At 39.1% G+C, this 26,972-nt stretch overlaps 1 pseudogene; it reads right to left on the reverse strand.

Moving 5' to 3' along the window:
* Window positions 1-531: 531 nt before the first annotated feature.
* On the reverse strand, window positions 532-4,054 carry LOC149183918 (pentatricopeptide repeat-containing protein At1g11290, chloroplastic pseudogene; annotated as a pseudogene).
* Between the last annotated feature and the right edge of the window lie 22,918 nt (window positions 4,055-26,972).

The raw sequence follows: 26,972 nt of genomic DNA on the forward strand, positions 1-26,972 counted from the left end.
AGTCATAGGCTATATCAACCTATCACTGAGAAAAAGTTCCTAGCACTGGAGATTTTAAATAATAGCAAACTATCAAAGAGACTCCAATCAATATGGCTATTTGGCAAAAACATTTTGTCTTTTGATGATAGCATCAAATCATAGTCATGAAAAGGCACAACCAAAAATAAACCCTAACAGCTAAAGGCTTGTACAATTTCAAGGTGACAATGCTCTGCCAGCATATTCTACAGAACTAATCTATTGAGATTTATTTAAACATCACAACTCCAACGGTTTGTTACATAAATTCAGCTAAACATTATAGAATTTAAATGATCTGACTGGGATAACAGACTTTGATAAGTTGTTAGATTAGACTAAAGGCAAAGAGAGTAACTGGAATTCAAAATAGCAGAATGTAGCATTAACATCACAATGCCATGAAGATCTGAAATTTAAGACATCCCAAACAGAGGGATATAATGCACTGTTGCGGACATTAACCAATATATGCAAACTGCAACATTGGCATGATATTATCCTGATATCAAACACATGCCTCTCTTTGTCCAGAGATGTTATACTTTTCTAAACAAAGGAATAGTGTGTATATATTAATTTGAAAAAATAAATATATTTGTTACATGGTTCAATTACCATCACCAGTAATCTCCACAAGAACACAATCCATCATTAAAGTGGTGGAAACGGTTTGCATCTCTTACAATAATTTCTCGCCCAACAATCTTGGAGATGAACTTAGTGGCATTGTGGCAGTCACTACACACGCGGAGATTCTTCGTGATACGGATGGGGGTGCCTGGGCTTGTATTGATGATCCCAAAAGCAATGGCCAGCTTCTCACTATGACTGCATAGCATGTTTTCCTTCACCTCCTCCTCCACATCTTGCAGCACAAGATTTGTGTTAGGCACATATCCTGCCTCCTTCATTTGCCCATACAAGGTTTCCAACATTGCATAAATTTTTTCAGATTGAGGATGGGTTCTGTCTCCCACAAGGAATGTATGAACTTCTCTATTTACCTCAATAAAACTACATCCTGGTGGCTTCTTCACTTCCCTCTCTTTCATCATTGTCCTCAACTTTGCTACATCCTCCCACCTGCCTGCCTCAGCATAGATATTTGACAACAATACATAATATCCAGCCTCACTTGGTTCTAACTCAAAAAGGTGTCTCGCTGCTTCTTCTGCAAGCTCAATATTGCAGTGAATTCTGCACGCTCCAAGCAAGCACCCCCACACTACTGCATCGGGCTCCAATGGCATATTTTTTATGATTTCATGTGCTTCATCCAGATGCCCAGCACGTCCAAGGAGGTCAACCAAGCATGCATAATGATCCAGATCAGGTGCAAGGCCATAATCCAACATCATGCACTCAAAGTATTGTCGTCCCTCGTCTACTAACCTTGCATGGGAGCAAGCAGTCAAAACACCAATAAAGGTGATATGATCCGCCATTGTGTCTGTCTGTTGCATTTGGGAAAAAAGTGCAAGGGCATCTTCACCATGTCCATGAATTGCATATCCCAAGATCATCGCATTCCATGAAACCACATTTCGACTTGACATCTTGTCAAACACTTGTCGAGCAATGCCTATATGCCCACATTTGGAATACATGTCCACAAGCCCACTTCCCACAAAAACATTAGAGTCAAATCCACTTCTGATCACATAACTGTGGATCTGCTTACCATGTTCCAGAGCCAATAAATCAGCACAGACAGGCATAAGACTAACCATGGCGATTGAGTCAGGTTTTATACCCTGGATTTGCATTTCGTGAAAGAATGCCAAGGCTTCATGGGGGTGGCCATTCTGGGAATAACCAGCAATGATTGCAGTCCATGACACAATGTCTCGTTTAGACATTCTTTCAAACACTCGTTGAGCAATGCCTATATGCCCACATTTGGCATACATGTCTACAAGCCCATTGCTAACAAAAACATCAGATGTAAATCCACTTCTTATTGCATAACCATGGATCTGCTTACCTTGTTCAACAGCTAATAAATTCGTACATGCATTCAGAACACTAAGAATGGTGACTGAGTTGGATTTTATGCCCTGGACTTGCATTTGGTTGAAGTATGCCAAGGCTTCACGGTGGTGGCCATTCTGGGAATAGCCAGTAATGAATGCATTCCATGTCACAACATTTCCATGAGGGATTCTTTCAAACAATTTGAGAGCAGTGTTGACATTCCCACATTTGGCATACATGTCTACAAGGGAAGTTCCCACGAGAACATTACATTCAAGTCCACCTCTTATTACATAGCCATGGATCTGCTTACCTTGCTCCAGAGCCAATAAATCAGCACATGCAGGAAGAACACTAATTATGGTGACTGAGTTGGGTTTTATGCCTTGGACTTGCATTTCTTTGAAGCATGTCAAGGCTTCATGGGTTTGACCATTCTGAGAATAACCACCAATGACTACATTCCATGACACAACATTCCGGCGAGGCATTCTTTGAAACAATTTTTGGGCGATGTCAACATAACCACATTTGGCATACATGTCTACAAGACCAGTCCCCACAACAATATCAGATTCAAATCCACTTCTTATTACATAACCATGGATCTGCTTACCTTGTTCCAAAGCCAATAAATCGGCACACACAGGCAGAACACTAACAATGGTGACTGGGTTGGCTTTAGCACCTTGGACTTGCATTTCATAAAATACTGTCAAGGCTTCACGTGGACATCCATTCTGTGAATAACCAGCAATGATTGCAGTCCATGACACAACATTACGTTGAGGCATTCTTTCAAACAATTTGTGAGCCATGTTAACATTTCCACATTTGATATACATTCCCGCAAGTCCGTTACCCACAACAACATCAGATTCAAATCCACTCCTTATTACATAACCGTGAATCTGCTTACCCTTCTCCAGTGCCAGTAAATCTGCACATGCGGGCAAAACACTAACCATGGTAATTGGATTGGGTTTTATGCTCTGAACTTGCATTTCATAGAAGAACGCCAAGGCTTCATGGGGGAGACCATTCTGGGAATAACCAGCAATGATGGCATTCCATGACACAACATTTCGTTCGGGCATTCTGTCAAAAATTTCGCGTGCATTCTCTAAACTCCCGCACTTAGCATACATTAATGCAAGCGCAGAACCCAAGAAAACATCCGATTCCAATCCCCTTGCGATGATATCTTGATGAATCTCCCTGCCCGTTTCAAGAGCCAACAAGCCGCGGCATGCATGGATCAGAGCAATAAATACCAACCTGTCAGGCTCTACGCCTGAGAGTTGCATTTGATAATAGAGCCTCAGCGCTTCCTCGTACAAGCCATTCCTCACAGAATCTCTGATCATGTCTTTCCATAAGAAAACATTTCGTTTTTCGTGTGTATTGTTTTGAGGGATTTGGTTTTGATTGCCATATGCGATTGCGCTTGCTGAAACTTCTCTCTTCCTCTTCAATTTATTTCTCCGCGGCTGTTTACCTGTCGCTGCAAGAACAGTGGAGGTGGGTATAGGACAACGGACATTGAAATAAAATTGGTAAGATCTATTAGGCAGAACTAAGGGTTGATGCAGATGTGTGTGATTGTTATGTACATAGAAAGCAGTTTCATTTAGAGACGCAGATACAGATAGAGAAGAAGGGGAAAATGGGGACAAATCCATCCCACAAGGAAATGTGATCTACCATATCATCATTCTTCACGCGAATTTGGCAACCACGAGTTTAAGAGTTCGTTTAAATGTGAATCTGCACAATCTGGATCCTGCCAATTAATTAAACCCAGACTGTACCAGAGAATAAGACTATCACATATGCTCATTTCTACAAATAAGAAAACATGTTTTGTTATTCAATAGTTGTTTCTGAGCATTCCTGATTCTCTGCGTTGTTTGTGGAGGAGTTAGAATTCATATCAATGTAGTGAGCATCTTGCCTGGTGCTCGGATTTTCATTTTAAATAAAAACCACATCTTCGTTGACATAATTTTGTTAAATTATATGAACAGAGTACATTGCCTGAATGCTCATGTACATCTTAATTAAAAACTTTTTCTACCATTCAGATAATATTGCTCTGGTATTAAAGGCTCTAAATTGTAATTTTTAAACATTTTCAAGCTTTTGGTTACAAACAAATTCAAAATTAAAAGTGTAGTTTTTTATATTATTTTGTTAAGTGAAATAGGGATGCTCCTATTGAAGCAATTGTTATAGTGTGGGTCATAAGGTATTTAAAAAAAATTGAGCAAATGGAAGATGATAGATGGCCTAAGGTTGTCTTTAATGACATATTGTGCAACAGAAAAAAGACTTGGATGCAACAAAATAACAAATGGTTTAATAAATGAGGTATTTGCTTGAACACGTGTCCCATAAATAGCGAAGAGATAAACGCTTTTGTTATGGATAAGTTCCATAGAAGTACTTGGGATAAAGAGCTAAGAAGTAAGAAAAAGGACTATATTGAAGTGTTTAATCCCACTCAGTCATCAACCAAAAGCATACATAGAGGTCAATATCTCTTGGAGAGCCAAAATTCTTATTGCTCAGTTAAGGACTAATTCTCATCAACTCCGTTGTGAAACAGGGCTAGAAAATGCCAAAAGAAGTGTGGGAGGAAAGAGTATGCATTTTTTGTTCATCCGGAAAAGTGGAAACACAAAAGCATTTCATTTTAGAATGTGAGGCCTTAAAGACAAGAAGGAAAGTTATGCAAATATGCTAGCAGCTAGCTCTTGGGATAATCTATTTAGCGAGGGGTTTGTCCAGAAGTTGGGAGCATTTATTGTGAGGCTTCATAGAAAAAGGGTTTACGTCAAATAGATGAAGAAGCAATATGTCCCATAGGCTATCTTTAACCTCGTGGACGTTAAAATATTTTTCTTTCTTTTTTTTCTTTTCTATATGCACTAAAATGTTAACTCAGGCACTCTCATCTAACCTAGGGAATATATTTATATAGAAACCATTTATATGTCACACCACAATAGAATCAAATTCCACTTATCAAATTAGATCATAATATAATATATTATATATGTTTGTGAAGGGAGGTTATGTAAAATAAGTTGTAATTGATGTAAAATACATTATAAAAACAATGTATAAGTTTCATCCATCAATCATACTAATTTAATAAAAAGTCCATTTTGTCATGTGGCTAAAGTTTTGTTTTGTATTTTGTCACACTCTTTATAAACAAGTTTGTTATTATCTATTGGTTATTTGAAATATAAAAGTTATTGTAAAATTACAAGTTGTTTGTAGATTATAATACTATCTAGACTAGTAAATGTTTCATTCATTTTAGTTTTTTTTATCATTTGTTTTCACCAATTCCTAGATTCTCACCATTTATATAGCCCATCTATTAATCTCTTTTGGCAAGGTCTCACTTATACCCTTGTTCTTTTGTGAATTCTAACTAATAAAGTGATTAGTATTTCATTAATATGTGAAGGGTTTTGCTTAGCTTCTCTCTTGCCAAAGTTCAAGTGTTAAATCCACTCTCTAAGTATATTCATACTATAGGTCTAAATCTACAAGGGAGTCTAATCCTCTTATTGTATCTTTACCCCTCTCTATGATAGTGAATGTAACCTTTAACTATGAGTTTCATGCCATTGAGGAAATCATCAGAAGGAATATTGTTGGGACTATGTATGTGCAAGGACTCGATGCAACAACTATATGGTGAGGACTTGATTCCTAGCTTGGTCCACACTCTACCATATCCCCAATGATTGAGTCATGCTAAGATGTATTGGGTTATCTAGTACTCCAGAGTGTCATATGATAACTAAACAAACATTGACATATATATTTTCTCAATTTATTGTTAAAATTACCAAATCAAACTGTCATTTTGTTACAGTAGAAAGTAGAATACGTTATAGTTGTAATAAGTAAGATGAATATCCAAGTAACAAAGTGGGTGCTTTATTAAAGGTGGAAACTGTATATTACTTAACTATATTTTTTTCTTGATCCAAGTACAAAGGGGTATTTTTCTAAAGAGTCTAAGTACACTAACTCCACTCTTGGCCAAGACAAGTTGCTCTTATCATTTTTATCTTGGTCATTATAACAATTTTTGTTTCTTGAAAGCAAGTAAGACTTTATTATTGTTATGTTGGGTGTGGCTTGTTTTGTAGCAAAAAGAAAGTACTTAAAATCCTTGGTCCCATATGCTCCAGCATAGTCATAACAAATCTTGCTCGAGCTCTACTTTAGTAAAGTCTTCATTTTACTTGTTCATGCTAGCTTTCTTAAAGTTTAGTTTTGAAAGGTTGGCATTAAACTACTTTTGCTCATACTTTTGTAACAATATTTGTATGCCTAGGGCTTACTGTTACATTCATTTTGTGTCCTTTTATGTGTTATTTTTCTTTGTTATTTTTTTTGAGATGCAAAGAAGATGTTAAATGTTAGTGTATTTTTCTAGGTCTCTTTTGCATCCCTCTTTTGTGTCTCCTTGCATTGAGATTGCATCTCATTTTGGTATGATCGTGTGTCCATTTCTCATTTTTATCATTGTTACTTAGTGTCTTTTTTTTGCATCCTCGTTGCATATTTTTTGCAAAAAAAAATGTTGTGCTTCCTATTTCCAATGTCTTGCATCCAATTTGTATATAGTAGCAAACTAGTTGCCTCATTACAAATTCAAACATGTGATCTATTAAATACTAACCTTTTGACTTTCCAATTGCTCTATGAATACAATTGGTAAGTGGTATGTAATTATTACTTTTAACATGATGTAATTACAATCATTTATTATCTTGTTGGGACCATAATGCCTACATATAAACTTTGTTTTATATACACTAAAAGTAGAGCTTGAGGTGTTTTCATATTTCAATAAGCTTGGCAAATTTTCAATATTTCAATGTTTTATGAAATTAAAAAAAAAAAAAATTGCAAGTCATTATGATGAAATCTAAGGAAACAATCATTATTTGGTGTGACAATGAAAATGAAATCTACCTTTCCAATCATCCAATTCAGCATTAACACAAAAAGCACATGAAAATATGCATGGGGCACCTCATTCATAGCTTATGCATAATCAAGTTGTGGACTTGACATTTTTCTACACATAAGATCAAGTTGTTGGCATCTTCATGAAGCCCCTAAAAAAGGTCAAGTTTGTTCATCTTTGAGTTATGTTTGGTGTGAAAAAGAGTTGTCATTGAGGGATAGAGGTAATGCCTACTTGCTTCTCCTATGACATTTTGTAATCCTTAATGCTATCGCAAGTTATTCTTTAGAAGGGGTTGTTAGCATATTAGACAATAATGGTTGCTTAAGACCTATTACCCCACCTATTAGCAGGGGTACATATACTTTTCAATGCAACATTCATCACCATTGTAGTCAAAAGCCATCTAAAAACCATGTGAGGCCATGTCTTAGGCATCCTAGACCTATGTCTCTGTTATTGAGTCTGCATTCATATGTTTGGTCAAACCATGTCTTATCCCTTGAAGTCTAACTTAAGGTTTCTTTCGTCCCTAAATGGATTGGATGGCTTTAGGTGAACTCTCTTGAGGACTCATGGTTTTATGGGAGACTGCATTTGTAGGGGTGATCACCACTGTATGGGCCATTCTATCTTGCATCAAGGTGCACCTATCTCATTCCATATGGTCAGAATCTATCTAGTCTACATGTGACCTTATCCATGGTGCAATATTACTCACGATAGCTCTCAGAGCATAGCAATCTATTTTTACAACATTCACATTTCCTGAGGCAACTCACGGTTCCCAATGCAATGTGGTCCCAGTGGTCAAAAAGTCAACCCAGTATCAGGCATGGTCAATTTCAGTTATTGAATATCGTTCTGCAACTAAGATTATTTTCTTACGATTCGAGCTAGGTCTGAAACTGGTTGCTCGTTGCAGCGTTCTGGGCTGCCAGAGAGGCGCTCAGGCCCGGGCCTGAAGACGCTTGTTTGTTGCGCTGGTGGTGAGCGGTGCTTTGTGCTTCTACTCTGGCCCGTATCGACTGTTGGTAACTCTTCTGCTCAGTCCGGGGGTGGGCTTTCCGCCCCCTCTTCTCTGCCTCCTCGTGCGGTGAGTTTTGATGGCTGCTCCAGTGTAACTTAGGCTTCTCTGCTTGGCCTGACCCGAGTGTGATCTTATCATGGATGCAGAAGGGGTGTCTGATCCCCCTCCTCTGCCTCCAGAGGTCCTGGCCTTCAAGTCGTTAGTGGCTTCCGGCCCAAAGCGTCCTCCTTCTGCGACTATGCAGAGGTTTGTAAAAAAGATGGACTCTATCCCATCAGTGGCTCTGCCCGAAGAAGATACTTGCAAAGCTGCCCTGAATCTGGCTGAAAGAGGCCTCATAGGCCAGTTCACAGGCCTTTGGCCTTCGCCAAAATCGGTAGAGGAGTGGACTCAAAGAAACTGGAAGCCTCTCATTAAAGAGGGTGTCAAAAGCTACTTCGTGGGTAAGGGATTCTTTGTTTTTGTATTCGAAAACCCTGACGACAAAGGATTAATTTTCAGAAATGGACCTTACTTCATGGGCCCCCAGGGCCTTTACCTAAACAAATGGTCGCCTGACTTTGACCCCACTCAGGACGTTCCTTCGGCTGTCCCGGTATGGGTCAGGCTTCCCCATTTTCCCCTCCACTGTTGGAATCACAAAACCCTACAGATCATAGGGAATGCCTTGGGAAAATACATAGATCAAGCTGCAAGGAAGGACCAGTATTCCTGCGCACGCATCTGCGTCGAAGTGGACCTGGAAGAAGGGCTACCGGAAGCCATCAAACTTACAGTAGTTGGGTGGACGTATGTACAAGAGCTGGACTACGAGCAGCTGCCGTTTAAATGTAGACACTGCCATGGTCATGGTCATTTTGCAAAGCACTGCAAGAAGAAGGCGGAGGAACAAGTGGACAAACAAAACGGGGATCAATGGATCCCAGTGCAGAAAAATGCAAATACAAAAAAAGGTACAGGAAAAGGAAATAAGAATGGAGAAACTAGCAGATCCAAAATAAACCAAGAGGTGGAAGTAAGTCCAAATGGGACAGAAAGTGAACAACAGATCCATCAAGTTAACCCAACAAAGGAGAATGAGGAGCAGGAAAATACTCCTCCTTCGCACAAAGAGGGAGCGGAAGCAACCCAGAGCGATTCCAACCAAGGCAGCCCCACCAACCTATCATATGCTGATATAGCAAGGAAAAAACCAATGGAGAGCTCAGATTCTTCAGAGGATGAAACCTACGAGCGTCCATAAAAAAAAGCAGGAAGGAAATCCCGAAAGGAAAAGAGGGAGGAGGAGGCAGAAAGACTCAAAACACAAGGAAGTCAGCCCACAATAGAAATGTCTATCGGGCGAAACACCAGGCCAAGGCCTTCCAAGGGAGGTCTCACCCATCAAAATAATAAATAATGAAGCTAGTCTCTTGGAACTGTAGAGGACTGGGGAATCCCTCCAAAATCGAGGTTGTTAAAGACCTTTTGAAAGCTGAACCCTCAGATATTCTCATGCTCCAAGAGACAAAAATAGAAGGGCAGGCCCTTCTAGAGGTCAGTAGATCAAAGTGGAATAAAAAAGCAGGCAAAGCAGTCAGTGCAAGGGGTACCTCCGGGGGCTTGGCAACCCTTTGGTCTGAAGATCTTTTCCATCTGAATAACTTCCAAGAAACCCAGCACTGGATCTTCACGGAATTGAAACACAAAGCAAGTAAGTTAACTATCTCTCTATTCAATCTTTATGTACCAGTTTCTTATACTGAAAAAAGAGAATGCTGGAACAGCCTCTCTGCCTTTTTAGATCTATCTTCCCCCATCAATATCATTATAGCAGGTGATCTAAATATCATAATGAAAGCAAAAGAGAAGAGGGGGGGAATTGTCAGCAGGGATCCCATGCTGCCCATGGTTGAGGAGCTCTCCCAAAGCTGGGATCTGTTGGATTTTAACCCAGTTCAGGGTATATATACCTGGTCCAATAACCGGATTGGTCCGGAACACATCTCTGCACGACTTGACCGCTTTCTGGTGCAAAGCTCCATAATGATGAATAAAAAAATCATCATCACAAAAATTTTACCTAAACTTACATCTGACCATAAGCCAATTCAGCTCCTCCTGGAAGAAGAAGAAGATCTTGGTCCCATCCCTTTTCGTTTCAGTCCCCTTTGGATTGAGAGAGAGGGTTTCTTAGACACGGTGAAAGAAGCTTGGTCCAAACCCATCAATGGATCAACTAGTTATGTTTGGGAGCAAAAGTTAAAAGCTACAAAACAAGCCTTGAAACACTGGATCAAGAAACCAACCCATACTCCTCCTGAACAAAGAAAAGAGGCAGTTCATTCATTGCAAACCCTGTAAACCGACATGGAAAGTAAAGATATCACAGCAGAATTGTTGGAAACAGAAACACAAGTACAACGATCAGTATATCAGTCATTCCGAAAGGAGGAAGAATATTGGAGAATTAAATCTAGAAGTCTGTGGTTAAAGGCGGGGGATCGGAATACATCTTTCTTCCACAGGCAATATAGAGCAAGACTGTCAAGGAATTATATAGCAGAAATTAAAACAGTAGATGGTCAAGTCTGCAAAGGATACAATCAAGTCAAGGCAGCTCCTGAATCTCACTTCCAGAACCTCTACACTGCAGATGCTCAAAGTAATGATGAGGAAACTGCTGCATTTCTTTCAAACATACCCAATCTCATCAGCCCTAAAGAAAATGCAATCCTCTGCAGACCCATAACGGAGAAGGAAATCATAAATGTTATATGGGCCATGGAGGCGGACAAGGCACCGGGGCTCGATGGATTCACAATCCATTTCTTTAAAACATGTTGGCATATTATCAAGGCAGATCTGCAGAAAATGATAAGAGGATTTATGACAAAAGCCAAGATAGGTGGAGGAACCAACTCCATTTACCTAGCTTTAATCCCCAAAGACACCAATCCTGAAACTTTTTCCAGATTCAGACCTATTTCGCTGTGTAATGCGTCTTATAAAATTTTGGCCAAACTGTTAGCAAACAGAATTAAGCCACTTTTAAAAAGGGTGATCTCCAACTCCCAAAGTGGTTTTGTGGAAGGTAGACATATTCTGGATAATGTAATCCAGGTCCAGGAGACAATCCACTCCAGCAGACAGCGGAAAGAGAAAGGAATGGTGATAAAATTAGACATGGCAAATGCGTTTGATAGAGTCAACCGCAATTTCCTTAGCAAAGTACTTCTCACATTTGGCTTCTCGCCCTTTTTTGTTCATCTCATCAAAGCCTGCATTGACAATCCATGGATCGCTCCCCTTGTCAACGGCCGTCCAACAAATTTCTTCCAAGCCAAGAGAGGCATAAGGCAGGGATGCCCTCTCTCCCCCTATCTGTACATTATTATGGCAGACTCATTAAGCCGAAAGCTCAATGCAGAAAAAGTTGCAGGTATCTTACCGGGCCTCAAAACTTCAATAGGAGCTAAGCCTTCAAATCATGCACTTTTTGCAGATGATTCTCTCCTCCTAGGTGGAGCCTCCCTCCACTAGAATTGCTCGAGCATTTGACACTGTCCTCAGAAACTACTGCAGAGTCTCTGGAGCGGCAGTTAATGACAGCAAGAGTGAAGTTTTTAGTTGGAATACTGATCAACAAGAACTTGCAGGCATAACTTCTATTCTTGGGTTCAAAGGACAAACAGTGTGGGATAGATTCAATTACCTTGGCCTGCCCATTATATCTGGAATCAATAAAAGAGCTTTATGGAGTGAAATAATCTCAAAAATGAAAACCAAGATTACAGCTTGGGGGGGTTACTGGTTGACTAAGGGTGGCAAAGTTATCTTGATCAAATCAGTGTTGTCAGCGCTCCCAATCTTTCAGGCTGCTTTTCTTTTGGCTCCTCGAAATGTTATGGAGCAGATCTCCAAACTACTCAGATATTTTTTGTGGCAAGGAGGGAAAGGCAATGAAAACAGAATACATCTGGTGAATTGGGATGTTGTAAAGAGAACGAAGGAGGAGGGGGGACTACAGATAAGAGATCCCCAGCTCGTTAACTTGGCCTTGGGAGGAAAAATCCTGTGGAAATTGATCCACGATCCCACTCACCCTGTCAGCATTACATTGCGGTCAAAGTATGGAGTCAGCAAAGATCTCAGCAACGTAATACACATGCCCACAACCAATAGCACGCAACTCTGGAGTTTGTGTTGTAAAAGCAGTAAACATTTCATAAAACAACTGTATCGAATCCCTGGAAGCGGCAAACACATCAATCTGTGGACGGACAGTATCATGAGGAACGCTCCCTTAGCAGATCATGCGGATATATCAGATCTAAGATCCTGGTTGGAGCGAGTTGGAGTCAAAAGTCTCTATGAACTGTCGAAATGGAACCAGCGTGGGGAATGGGAGGGCTGGGATCTCCATGGAGTCCCGAACAGATTGAATTATCAACAATCTCTGCTGGAAGATCGATTGGAGGACGCTGCCCCTGTACATAGAGCCTCAAAAGATTGCTGGGGATGGGGTCAATCTGGCGTTTACTCCACAGCTGCTGGCTATAGCGCTCTGCAGGGTTTAAGAAATAGTAATCATCCTCCGACTTTCTGGAAAAACGTTTGGGACTCATTTGCCACACCAAAAGTAAATTTCTTTTGCTGGACCTTGATTCATAACAAAATTCTCACGGGAGATAATCTGGAGAAACGAAATATAACAGGACCTCATAGGTGTTCTATGTGCAATAACAATTCAGAAACAGTCCAGCATCTATTTATGGATTGCAGTGTAGCAAAAGAAGTTTGGGGGCTCATATTAATGGACTTGCAGACTCCTGTCCCATCCTTTAACTCTGCAGCAGATCTTTTTGCCTCTTGGAGGCATCATTACCCCCATCATATTCCCCAAAAATCATTCTGGAGCAAAATTTGGGCAGCGATACCCAAATACGTTTGCTGGCATATTTGGTTGGCACGTAACCAGCAAATATTTAAAGAGGTGAGACACACTCCGCTGCAAATAGCTGCAAAAGCTAAGGCCTTTCTGATGGAAGCAGCCCAACAGCAGTATATAAAAGAAGACTCTTTGCTTCTGCCAGAAGAAAAGATGTGGTTAGGCTCTCTAGTGCCTTATCCGAGCAGAAACTATCCTAAACCACAAAGTGACAAACAAGAATGGCGCTTAAGAGATAAAGAGGATTACTTTCAAAACTGGTGGAGGTCTCAAAAAATACCCACAGTCTTCTTTGATGGGGCGTCTAAAGGGAATCCAGGGACAGCTGGAGCTGGGGGAGTCATCTACTCTCCAGACGGTTACTCTAAAGACATCTTCTATTGGGGATTAGACCAGAAGTCCAACAATCAAGCAGAGCTTCTAGGGCTTCTCAAAGCCTGCCAAATTGCAAGAGACAAAGGTGTGAAAAAGCTGCAAGTCTTCGGAGATTCAGAGCTAATAATAAAAAATTTAAACATGGGGGATCGATTCAATAATCCTAGCCTCAACAAAACGTTGGAAAGACTGAAAAGAGTCCTTCAATACTTCGACAACTGCAAATTTTATCATATACTCAGAAATTTAAACAGTGAAGCGGATCAAATGGCTAACAAAGGCAGTGCTATCATGAAAGGGCTTATCTTTGTTAACAAAAATAGTTTTGTTCAAATGCCCTGAATTTTGTAATAGAGGAAAAGAGTCAGAGTTCAGAAATCTGCATTGTATTTGGGGACAGTTCGAAAAAGTCCCATTTGCTTCCAGATAAATAAAAATCATATAAACGTTTCAGTTAAAAAAAAAAAAGTCAACCCAGTATCAAATTATAGAGCATGATGAGAGGATTGCATGCCACATGGAATGTTTCATATCTGATTATCCAATGGCTAGTTATAGCTTGGTAAAACTTGGTCAACATGTCGGGAAAAGTTTCCAAGGGGCATTTCAAGTAGGGCATTAGGTAGAATTAGGCATGCAATATTTCAAAAGTGATCATCATAAAAAAATGAAGAATATTCATGTGTCATATTTTGGAGAGTAGTCAAGGTGTTACAAATGCAACACAAAGTTATGATGACATGGCATATAGGGTGATGATGTGGCAATACCCTTGATGATGTGGAAAATCATAGACATATCCAGTATAGATTAAGACATATAGAACAAACCAAGGTTCCAAAATTGCCAAGTTGACTAGGATGTTGGAGATCCAACATCCTAGGCAACTCACGGTTCCCAATGCAATGTGGTCCTAGTGGTCAAAAAGTCAACCCAGTATCAAATTATAGAGCATGATGAGAGGATTGCATGCCACATGGAATGTTCCAAATCTAATTATCCAGTGGTTAGTTATAGATTGGTAAAACTTGGTCAACAGGTCAAGAAAAGTTTCCAAGGGGCATGCAATATGTCAAAAGTGATCATCATAAAGAGATGAAGAATATTCATGTGTCATATTTTGGAGAGTAGTCAAGGTGTTACAAATGCAACACAAAGGTGTGATGATGTGGCATATAGGGTGATGATGTGGCAATACCCTTGATGATGTGTAAAATCATAAACATACTCGGTACAGATTAAGATATATAGAACAAACCAAAGTTCCAGAATTGCCAAGTTAACTAGGATGTTGGAGATCCAACAACGGGGTGGCCAAGTCAATTTACTGAAGGAAAAGTCAAGTCAAACTAGTTGTTCGAGGTCAAACTGGCTATTGAGATGACTTGACTAGTTGTTACAGTGAAAGAAGGATTGGGAAGTTAGATGATGGACTCACTAAGGACTAGGTTGAACCACCAAGAGGAATTCATACCACTTTCTAGAGCAAGTTGAGTTGGGTAAAGGAACAAGGAAGGAGAATGTTGGGGATCTAATGTTATTATTTTTTACCTTGACCACCAAGAATCACTTGCAAAGGGAGTTTGTGGGCCTACTTGTGGATTCCAGAACAATTCAACTCCCTTGAGGGAAATATTAATTTATTTTTGTAATATCTCAAGAATTAAAAAAATCTCTCTCCAACTTGTGGATGACTAGCAATATTTTATTCAAGGAGAGACCCACTAGCCATTAATTAGCTAATAGAATTTTTTCTATAAAGGCTAGGCTCACATCATTTCTAAGGTTGTTGTTGTCAATCGAGACAAGTGTTATCATAATAAAGAGCTCATATTTTACAAAACCTTGCGTAATTTATTTTGTACATTAGTGGAGTGCCTTTTTATTTTTGGTTTTCTTCTTGGTATATGATTTGTGCATGGTTATTCTAAATTATTAGGTGACTAATAAAACTATTCCAACACTAAGAAATTTCTCTGTTGAGGGGCTACCTATTCAGGTTGAGATAATCAATTAGGAGACAACCCCACTTGAGTTTTATTGGTTTTGCAAGTAGGTCAATCCAAGCATTTTAACCATCTCATTGAGGGAGGTTCATATTGTTTTCAAGATTTTGTATTCTACCGCACACAAAAATTGAAGGTTGAAGATGCCACTTCACGATGAGCTTGCTCTTAGAAAAGTTTAGAAGTCACGAATAAGGGTTAAGCAACAATGAGGGTGACTTCCATTATGGACCAAACTCACTCCCTTAGAAAAGGCCATTTCTATCGACTTGGAAGAATACTGGCTTCACTCTTCAACAAGAGGTGAGACACCAAAGGGCACATATATATCACAACATCCATCTATTTTCAAAATCTTTTTTTTAATATGTAGTTAAAGTAGGATATTAGTTTGTCGGTTTCTTTTCTTTTATTCTTTTAGCAAGTTAAAATCTTGGGGATAATTGAGTTGATAAATCTTACCAAAATAGGTAAAAATTTTTGTTACACATTATTTTACAGATGTATCTAACCATTGGAATTGTAGATCCATGGATCCACAAGGTTGTACCAAGATGGATCTACATTTTACATAGAATTGTACAATTATTCAAGTAATTGTCTTCACTATAGAACTTTGCCATTTGTTGTTTTAAAAGCATTATTTTCATTATTTAGAGTAGATTTTCTTTTATTTCTTGCCATAAATAGTTACCTATTTTAAATATGGAAATTTATAGGTACTTGGCACTTAATTCTTTTACCCATAAATCTAAAGTTTAATTTCTAGCCTACTGAAAATTGAGTTTTTAGTTAAATTTGGGTAGAGTGAAGGCCTCATAAGCCTCTATATTAATCCTCTAACCTTTCCACCCCCTAAACTAACCCTCTAGGAGTGTTTAGACATTTGTAGGGTGGATGTAATAGTTAAATCATATTGTTGTTCCTTTGTTTAATGCAAACTTCATAGTTTGTCACACATGAAGAAATTTCAATCCCCACTCCAGTGATCAGTTTTCCTTATCACTCAATGCATTTAGTTTTAAATCCAAGCATGATAAAATTCTAAAATCTGGAAATGGAAATACTTTTCTAAAAACACAAATTTAGAGATTTTACAACTGCTGAAATTGTAGAAATAAAACACAGCAAAATTATGACAGCCACACACAGAAAATAACACAGTGAATTTTTGTCAATGTGACCCTGGGAAAACCCCCTATAACTCCTGGGAAAACCAGTTTGAGAGCTCTTATTTATTTCTGAAAATGCTTTTACAGAGAAACTAAAATACACAGTGAAAAATCCAGCAACCACAAATTACAACTTATCTCGATTTCTGTGCTTGCACTTCACCTTGAAAAACGTGCCAATCAGCAAATAGCCAAAACAAAAAATTTCCAACAATTAAACAACATTAAATTTTGTACGGCCAACCTCGAAAAAATGTGCCCAAAACTTGTTGTACGGACCATATAGATTTTAGCAGTACGACTGCCTTGAAATTCGTGCCCTTGTTGTTGTCCCTCTTCCTCTATTTTTGTGCCTTTCTCTTGCGGTACGATTTTGCCTTAGGATGCGTGCCAATAAATGTTGTTGTCCAAATTTGCTGAAATGTATTCTTGCTGCTCTCCTTCACTTCCTGACTGCTCAGAAATTTTCTCCTTGCTCTCTCTTCTCTCTCTCAAATGCTCATGAAAGAATGAATTGATATTTTCCTCTTCTCTTCTCCTTTTATATTCTCTAAATGACCTCTTGGGTTCCCCTAAGATCTAATGGTTGAGATTCATTTAGATCTAGAGATGAGAATAAATGTGCATTTAATTCTCACTTTCTATTTTTTAACTCACCCACTTAAATAAAGACCCACTTAACCTTTTATTTCCATAGTCACTTTTTCACTTTCTAATTCTTCATTGAATTTAATAAAGTCACCTCTAAATTAGAACGTAACTTTACCACTTATAAAATCACTTTTAAATTAGAATGTAAATTTACCACTTATAAAGTCACTTTAGGAGAAAAGTAAAAAAAAAAATTGGACACTTTTCCCTAGGCCAAAGATCAAAGTCTTAGGGAACCACTTGTCCTCTGGTACCCAAATTTTAGCATTCCCTCTTACCGAGGAAAGTGTTCCTCACCTGATCTGATAATCACCCTGTGAGTGACCTCAGTTAAAGATTTATTAAATGAAGGTATTACAGACTCATATGTTGATGTGTGTGTCTATGTTATTTAAGCAACGAATCAATCAAATTGCAAATACACAGACACTTGAAATGGAAAACAGCAGAAAAACATAGTAAGCAAATACAAGAACACAAAAATTTAATAAGGAGTTCACCCTATCCTCTAGGGCTATGTCTCCAGTCCAGCTTTCAGTGGTGGCCTTATTTTATTGTGTCTTGAAGCAGAGAATTGCAATGAAGGAGCTCAATGTGAGTCTCCTAAAATGGAATTTGCTTGGCAGGGTGGTTCTTGGATTCCCCAAGCGACTAGAGTACACAGACTCTTTTCCTTACCAGCTCTGTGACCTTCTCGTCTATAATGGAGAGAGCCCAATGTGGTGCTTAGTCCAGACAGATCCTCTCTGGGATGGCTTGAATCCCTCAAGCTCTCTAGTGCTCAATGCTGTCTTCAGTCAGCTCGGACCTCTGTCTTCCGTTCTGTTGTTGCTTCACTGTCTTTCTTCTCTCTGTTCTTCCTTTCTGTGTTCCGTCCTCCTCTCCAGGTTCTGGTCGTTCTTCCTCTTTCTGCCCTCTGCGTGTGTTATGTTCTCTGTTCATGGCTTAAAACCATTCGTACCCATGGCTCTTCGATTCCTCTTCCACTTCCCGTCGGATCGCCTGCTACAGCTTCGCTTGGAGTTCCCTGTTCGGCGTCATCATCAGGCTCATAGGGAGTGGCCACATGTCCTCCTGCAGCTGTGCCAATTCACTTCGTTGATTTGGTTTTTCCATTATGTTGTGGAATGAGTCTTCTGCCACCTTGGCAGTCAAATCGGATGTCAAATCTTTACAAACTGCGGCTTAATCCCCCGTCGATTCTGCTTTCCCATCGGGCGTGATCTCAGCCGTTATATCTGGATCCCCCAAATCCGACGTTGTTCGCTCGTCCCACGTGGTTGACTAGCTCGACCGTTAACACGCGATCAACTGCGGTTTTCTCTCTCCTCTGCTTGCCACACATCGACCGCTGAGTGGGATCGCTCCATTTTTGCCAATTCCGCTTACCGTTTGAGGGTGCCCCCGATCAATATCGCCAGTTTTCGAAGCAGGTCCCGCCTTTAGCGCTTTCGCTTTTATCCCACGGTTTTCCTGGCTCTCAGGCGATCGAGCACTCGAGGCTTCTCCAACCTCCTCCGTTTCTCGATCCGGGCTTCCCAGGGGCTAAATTTGCCTCCAGTTCAGTCTCCATGGGCCTCGGTCAGCGCGCTTTGACCGAGGTCCTCGTCGTTCCACGTTGGCTGCCATTGCCACTAGTTTAGAGGTGTTTTTTGATCGCTGTTGTAAATTCTTTGAAGTTTGTCCTGACCTGGTACAACCATGGTTCTATTTATCTCTCTTTATGGATCCAATTCGGATCACGACCTTCCCACTGAAAAGCTTTTGGACCACAAAAAGTTGGTTTTCTTTCAAGCATCGACTAAGTGAGGGTACCATTGTCTCACTTTTCCAATCTCAATCCACTTTGCACTGCTCAGCTTCAAAACTTTGAGTCCAATTCCGAGGTACTCGACATCCCCTCTGCGCATCGTCCTCGCCTTCCTGTCCAAGACTGTGTCTTCCTGCAATTCATTAAGATATTCAGGTAGCAGGTCATCAATAGAAGGCAATTGACTTTGCTCTTCAAGATCCTCAATCATTGAAGGTTCAAACAATCTCAAGCAATCTGCATTTACGACTGAGTAGATGTGCATGTAAACTGGTAGATCAAGGTGAAAAGCATTTTCACCAATCTTCTCAAGTATCCTAAAAGGTCCATACCTGATAGGCTTTAGCTTTTTACCTTCACCTTGCATCTTGTCCTTGCTGATATACAGCTAGACCTGGTCACCAACTTGAATAAGCTCCAATGTCTATAGGGCTTTCCTTAAAGCTGGCAAGGGTTTCAAGATTAAAAAGGAACCCAATGATCGGTTTTATGGGGTACACCTTCCTTTTATACAAGGGACCACTGACAAGATTGCAAGGATCCTAAGAAAGCACAAGGTTCCCTCAACCTTTAGGCCCCTTAACATTATTCAAAGTTCCCTACGATCTGTAAAGACTCGTTGGACCCTAAGAATATGAAAGGTGTTTATGTGATCCCTTGTTAATGTGGAACATCCTATGTTGGTGAAACTGGTCGCTCAATAAATCAGAGGATTCAGGAACATGCGACAGACATCAAACATGGGAGGACTCGCTCCTTAATGTTAGCAAAACATGCAGAAAAGACAAACACCACATCTGCATTGACAACGTCTGAATCATTGCTAAGATAAATCATTTCCATCACCGTAAGTTTAGGGAAGTTATAGAGATTGAAAGGAGGCCAAGCAATCTGAATAGAGACGATGGCAAGAAAATTAGCAGTTGTTGGATCCCTGCCATTTCTTCTTCAATATATACATATATAATTTTTATTATTATTTATTTGTATTTTTATCTTGACTACTAATAAACGAGTAATTATTTTTTCATTATTGATTTAATTTATTTAGTTATTTAATTAATTTATTTATTATTATTATTATTTCTCACCATTTATTACTTTTAAGATTTTAGAATTAATTGTTTTGATTATTAAGTTTGGCCTAAATATTATTTTTATTTTAGTGTTTTGATTATTTAGGTTTGACCCAAATATTTTTATTTAAGTTTGACCATTTATTATTTTTATTTATTTTTAAGTTTTTAGAATTAATTGTTTTGATTATTTAAGTTTGACCCAAATATTATTTTTATTTTATTATATTATTATATTGATTTTATTAATTGTTTTATTGTTTGATTATTTAGGTTTGACCTAATTATTATTATTATTTTATTTTTAGATATTCATTTCATTAAAATTTTCCTTTTGATTAATTATTTTTCTTAATTCAATATTAACAATTATATTCTAACAATTATTTCTTTATATCAAAATATTATTTATTTAGTCAAATTTAACTGGTTTCTTTATATAAAAATATTATTTATTTAGTCAAATCTAACCGTTATATTATAACAACTAAGAAACAAATTATTTTCATCAATTTAACTTGATGCCAAGATCTTATTCTTCATCTTGTCCTAATGATGAACCACATTGGATGGTTCGAAACGCGTCGACTAAACTCTGATGATGTGATTTTTACCGAAAGTTTTCTTGCTTTTCATAATATGGATCACAAAAGCCTAAATTCAATTAAAGGCTTGTCTATGTCAACACTTCCAAGAAGCTCAAATGTAGGCGATGTGAACTTGAGCAAAAAAATTATCTAGCTCCACAAATCCTCATCAAGACATAATCTGCGCACCATAGACCCCCACTCTAAATTTCCCTGTCTCCATTCAACACAAAATTGATTCACCATGATAGAAACTAATGGTTGCTTTACCTCAAGAAGGTTGCCCAACATGACGAAATTTGAGGCATATCTCGTCTCAACAACTTTCAACAACTCTAACCTAGAGTGTTCACGAAATATTGCTTGAGACTAGTGATAGCTAGTGACGAATTCAATCATCTCCCTTGCTTAATGCCTATAAGTTCCCTAATCCATGGAACTTTATTGTCAATATCCTCTAAGATCAAATTTAGATTATTGACAATGCAAGGAATCCATAAAATGTGATCATACTTGCTCTCAATAATCAACCCCACAACATTGCAAATCGATGGATTGTTCATGATAACATGCACCACCCTAGCAGGTCCTAGTTGCTCAATAGCTTTGATTAAGATATCAACAAAGAATGGAGTAGCCTTTACCTCTTTTTGTTGAATTAGTAATGATGTTGATTAATGGCCTATGTCTAGTATCTATCCATCCATCTGAGATAATGTTAACCAAGAGCTACTCCATGAAACACGAATAGGTCCCAAAACATCCTCAAGAAGTTCTTCCTCCTTTTTGAGTAGATCAGTTCTGACCTTTTCATAGTTAGACCCCTTGTACCCTTGAGAAGTTGTGTTAATTTCCCTCACTAGGTTTTAACAACGAGGAGACTGAACGACATTGAAAGGGATACCACAAGCATAGATGGTCCTTGCCACTCTTGAATCAGTCCCTCTCCCCCAACCATTGATCATTTTAGCTAGTCTACTCTCTTGAATTGATGGGTTCCTAACAGTTTTTGATATTGGTTGTTCATGTTGTTGTTGAGTTGCTCTCCTCTTTCTTGCTTCAAGCACAATCCTTGGCTCAATGTTTGGAGCCTGATGAGTAGCATTGACAAGTTGGTCATGTCTTTTCTTAAACCCATCAACCTCTTGTTGCTCAATCTCATACTTCCTCCTTTCTTTTGGGTCAGTTGTCATTGAGCAAACATTTGAACCCTTTCCCTTTCCCTTATCAAAAATGTTCCCTCAATCTTGGGTGAGAGCCCTTGTAAGGTTGCTGACACAGGTTGCATATCCATTCCCATGCACACCACCTCCCAGCTTCGAAAACTTATATATTTCCTTAAGGGCCAAGGCTGGGAAAATTCAAAACCCTTAAAAATCTGAAATACATTTTTAGAAAATCTAAACAATAAATAAACTAAAAAGTGTAATCTTTTTACCACAAAAAGTTTGTTGTAGTTGAAACTGCTAAAAAAACACCCCAAAACATAATGCAATTATGATTGTAGCTGTCCAAAAGCACCACAAAACAGTGAAAACTATGGATGTAGCTCCCAAAACACCAGATGACAACAAGAAGAATTGTTGTAGCTATCCAAAAACACAAAAATACAGTAAGTTAGCAGCAAAGATGGTTGTAGTTGTCTAAAAACGTCACAAAACAGCCAAAAACTATGGTGGTAGCTGGGGAAAAGACTATAAAATAGCCAAAAGCTATGGGTGTAGCTGTCCAAAACAACACAAAATAGCAACAGTAAGGCTGTAGCAACCTATTTGTCCAAAATCCTCTCTTGCTAACGTCATCCTCGCACAAATCCCCTTGCTGTAATCACCCTTGCTCAATGCCTAACTGTCCCTTGCTCAAACTTCAAATAGCGTGAGGAGAAATGAAAGGGGCCACTTCTTTTACCCCAAAATAAAATTTAAAGAAAAATAAATAATAATAAAATAAAGTCTTAGAAGCTCCAAAAAAATATTGAAAAAAACATTATTAAAAGCAATTTATTGTAATAAATTAATGTCTAAATGGTTAAAAAAACTTGTTTGGTGGGACTGAAACTTATGTGGAAGAGAGCTCCGAAGATGAACCCTAATCTCTTTGCCGTCGCCTCCCTTCCTTCAACCGCCATCTGGCCTTTGCTCGGCCCTGCAGAAGATGGAGACACGAGCTTCAAACATGGAATGCCGGCTTCTTCCATCGATGCTAAGCCGCATGTATTCCATTCCCTTCTGGGAGCTCACCTCCCTCTAATCTGCGCCGCTCTAGACAATGGTGTAGCCAGATCTTGGCCCTCTACTGCTGCATATCGTAACAGCCGCCCCCTTCAGATAGCAGATGCAAGGTTAAGGACGGAAATGTAGAATATAATCCTACTTCTCCTCAGGCTGCGGCTCTTGGGAAGAATATTACGCTCTAGAAGGCTACTCATCCCCATTAGTACCTCCTCTGTCTCCCCAGAATAGTCGATACTCTGTATTTCATATTCAGAATTCTTTCAGCTTCCTGGATCTGCCTAGATGGAGCATCTGGGAGCTCTTTTAGGTGGAAAGAAATGACAAACTCAATGACCATTGGACTCTCTCCACATCTTCTCACAAGCCCCTGCGGCAAGTTCAGGAAAAGGTGGCCCTCCAAAGCACTAGCTTCCTCTCGTCTCAGATTTGCAGAGCAAAGCAGAAGTCTGATCTCTCTGCCTCGTTCCAGATCCAGATCGTGCTCCTTTCTGGCAAAACTCTGCTACAATGGGTGAGCTCTTCAGATCTAGTGCAGGACCTCAAGCAAATTCTAGAATTCAAGCTGGGGATTCCCTTTGCATCTCAACGACTCCTCCACGAAGGTAAACAACTTGAGGATATTTATCCCCTTTTTTTCTACAACATTAAGAGAAATGCCTCCATCATTTTTACCCTTCGTTTGAGAGGTGGAGCTGTTGGACAGTCATCTTCAACTGCGGCTTTTTCATACAAAGATGCTGTCCATGCTCAGATGCCCAAGAAAACAGCTCCACCAGCTCAGGCTCCCAAACCTTTTTTGGTGGACAAACTGGAGGAAACCCCCTCCATGGAAATAATGCATCCAACGCTGGATGAGCAAATCCAAAAGTATGCAGAGCATGCCATTATTTGCAGGTTCAATGGGCTATGGCCATGCACAGCGGACCTCTACCAATGGATCCACTCTAACTGGACCAACAATTGCAAGGTTCTTTTATGCTCAAAGGGTTTCTTCATTGTAGTGTTTACTCTCGGTGACGACTACCAAAAAGCTTTAACTGAAGGCCCATGGTTTTGGGGCTCAGCAGGTTTATTCCTCACCCTTTGGTTCCCAAATTTCGATCCCTCTACAGCAATCATCACCAAGCTCCCCATCTGGGTCAGACTTCCTAATCTCCCGGTGCATCTATGGCACTTTGCTGTATTCCAAGGGATCGACAATACTCTAGGCCGCTTTCTAGCCACAGACACCTCTAGAGGGGAAAAGGGCATATACACCTTCGCCAGAATCTGTGCAGAAATAGACATGAGCAAAGGTCTCCCTGATCAGATTAATCTCAAAATTGGAGACTTCCATTGGACTCAGACCTTGGATTACGAGAATACAGCCTTTCGCTGCCGAAATTTCCATCACACAAGGCACCTTCAGAGCTCTTGTCCCATGATGCCTGCCCAAAAGAAGAAAGCCAATTCTAAGCCGAAATCCAAAAGCTGGAAGCCTCATGATCCTCCCCCCATGGACGATTTTGATTTTAGCTCAGATGAAGAGGAAGAGGATGAGGAAGGAATGGACGCAAAGCTGGCACAGGATCCGCCCTCGACTGGTCCTGAGGATTCGACTGTCCCACCAAACTCACAGAAAAGAACTCATGAGTCCTCTCCCTCAGATTCAGACAAGGAGACCTCTCCGTCAGCCCAGCTCAGTTTGCAAATCATGCCAGCTCAGCAGAGTCATCTTGGTTGGGTCAAAGTTGGTAAAAAGAAAGGAAAAAAATGCCGAATAGTTGATTCTACCCATGTTGGGTAGAATCCTTTGTTCTGCTCTTGTTCCTCTGTTCTTCTTGTTTCTTCTTGCTTAGCACTGCTCTCTTCTCATTTTCTCTTAGGGGCCGAGGTGGATAGTCTATCCTTTCCGGCTGCCCGTTTTCTTGCTTCTCTTGGTTGTAACTTCATATTGTACCATACGTCCTCTTAATAGAATTAGTTTTTACTGAGAAAAAAAAAAAAAAAAACTTGTTTGGTTTCCAACCAAATTGAGGCCCTCATGTCTCAGTCAACACGCTGAAACGCATTGTATGGACACAAAAATGTGTTTCAACGTTCCCGTGGCAAAATACGTGCAAAACCTGGGGGGGTTATAATATGTCAAATACAACGCTACATCTTGATCTAGCTTTGGAGTTGTACAAAAATTGTGCATTGCTCGATATAAAGATAGTGGACATATTTTGAAAGCATTCCCTTTTACTCTTTGACTTATAGGCAATGATTTGACACTTGTAATAGAGCAAGAATGTGCATTTACTCATGAGCATATATGATGAGATTGAGATTGCAAGAACACTGTAGTGCTCTATTAGTTTGTAAGTATTAGGCATTCATTAAGTCATTTTGGGCATATATACCTTTCATTAGATGATGTTATCAGCAATGTTATGGTGTGTTTTAAATGGGGTTGATGTCTTTGACAAGATTGGGATCGGTATATATTTCCCCTGTACCAACAAAGGACTCAGAAGTGCTTCTGAAACCATTCTAGTTGGTCCTCAATTTTCCTTCCCTTAATCATCAATATGGTCATTTTCCTGTCCTCTTCTAAACCATTCGGTGAAGGCAACTCCTCAAAATCAACTTTGTACCCTCATTAATTCATCATGGAATTTTCTGCCATCTAATACCACTATTCTCTCTATCACATATCGTGGTAAAGTGGCTTTTCAAGGGATCAAAGTGGCATTGGATAAAAAGACAAGAGAGAAAAAGTGGAAATTAGATTTCATATGGAGAAAGTAGAATTTTATATTTCATTCAAAATCCAGCAGACTTCTCAGTTTTTCAGGATTTTAGGATTGGGAGATTGTAATGTTTCCAGGTGACACCACCTGCCTGGGCTACCCCTGCCACCAGTAGAGGACGTGTTCTACCTCCTATAGCTCCTACTTCTACTTCTTCAGCTTCTAGAGCATAGCAGACTCCACTGCCAACTCCACCAGCACCAGCATCTACATCTAGAGGGAAAAGGAAAGCTATGGCATTTTCTCGCAAGAAGCGCAGAGGAAATCAATAGGATTAGACTTTAGTTATTTTCTTCATTTTATTGTATATGACATTATGACATGATGAGATACATTATTATATTTTTTGTTGATATTTTGAGGTTGAGTTGGGACTCGGGAGTCAGGACTTACTATTCAAGACATGATTCAATGTTATGTGTGATTTTAGCACTAGAAATGATATTAAACATCTTAGATATTAGTTCTTTTATCATATTTATGTGACAATGTATTTATTTTATGTTGTAGATGGTTTAGATATTAAAAAAACTGAGACAACCAAAAAAAATGAATATTTTTGTACCAAACGATTTTTTCCCGATTATTTCCCGATAATTACGATTTTTTCCGGCTTTTTCCTCGCGCCAATATTATCCCAATAACGATTAATGCAACATTGTAAAATATACACTATGAGTATAAGATATACCTAATAGGGAAGCAAATCTTGGATTCATATCGAACTTAAAAGTAGTTGAAAGCAGTAGAGAAGGAAATTCAAATCTAAACTAGTAAGTCCTTGGATAAGGGTCCATGGTTCTTGAAAGAAACCCTTTTGTAGCTACTATGGTGATGCACAATACAAACAAAATTATTTCAAAACAGTGATAGGCTATATAAACCTATCATTGAGAAAAAGTTCCTAGCACCGGAGATTTTAAATAATAGCAAACTATCAAAGAGACTCCAATCAATTTGGCTATTTGGCAAAAACATTTTGTCTTTTGATGATAGCATCAAATCATAGTCACGAAAAGGCACAACCAAAAATAAACCCTAACAGCTAAGGGCTTGTACAATTTCAAGGTGACAATGCTCTGCCAGCATATTCTACAGAACTAATCTATTGAGATTTATTTAAACATCACAACTCCAACGGTTTGTTACATAAATTCAGCTAAACATTATAGAATTTAAATGATTTGACTGGGATAACAGACTTTGATAAGTTGTTAGATTAGACTAAAGGCAAAGAGAGTAACTGGAATTCAAAATAGCAGAATGTAGCATTAACATCACAATGCCATGAAGATCTGAAATTTAAGACATCCCAAACATAGGGATA

The sequence above is a fragment of the Pinus tabuliformis genome, chromosome 3_2 (assembly GCF_031772625.1).
Source record: "Pinus tabuliformis cultivar Carrire ecotype Pingquan chromosome 3_2, CPIR1, whole genome shotgun sequence".
Classification (NCBI taxonomy): Eukaryota; Viridiplantae; Streptophyta; class Pinopsida; order Pinales; family Pinaceae; genus Pinus; species Pinus tabuliformis.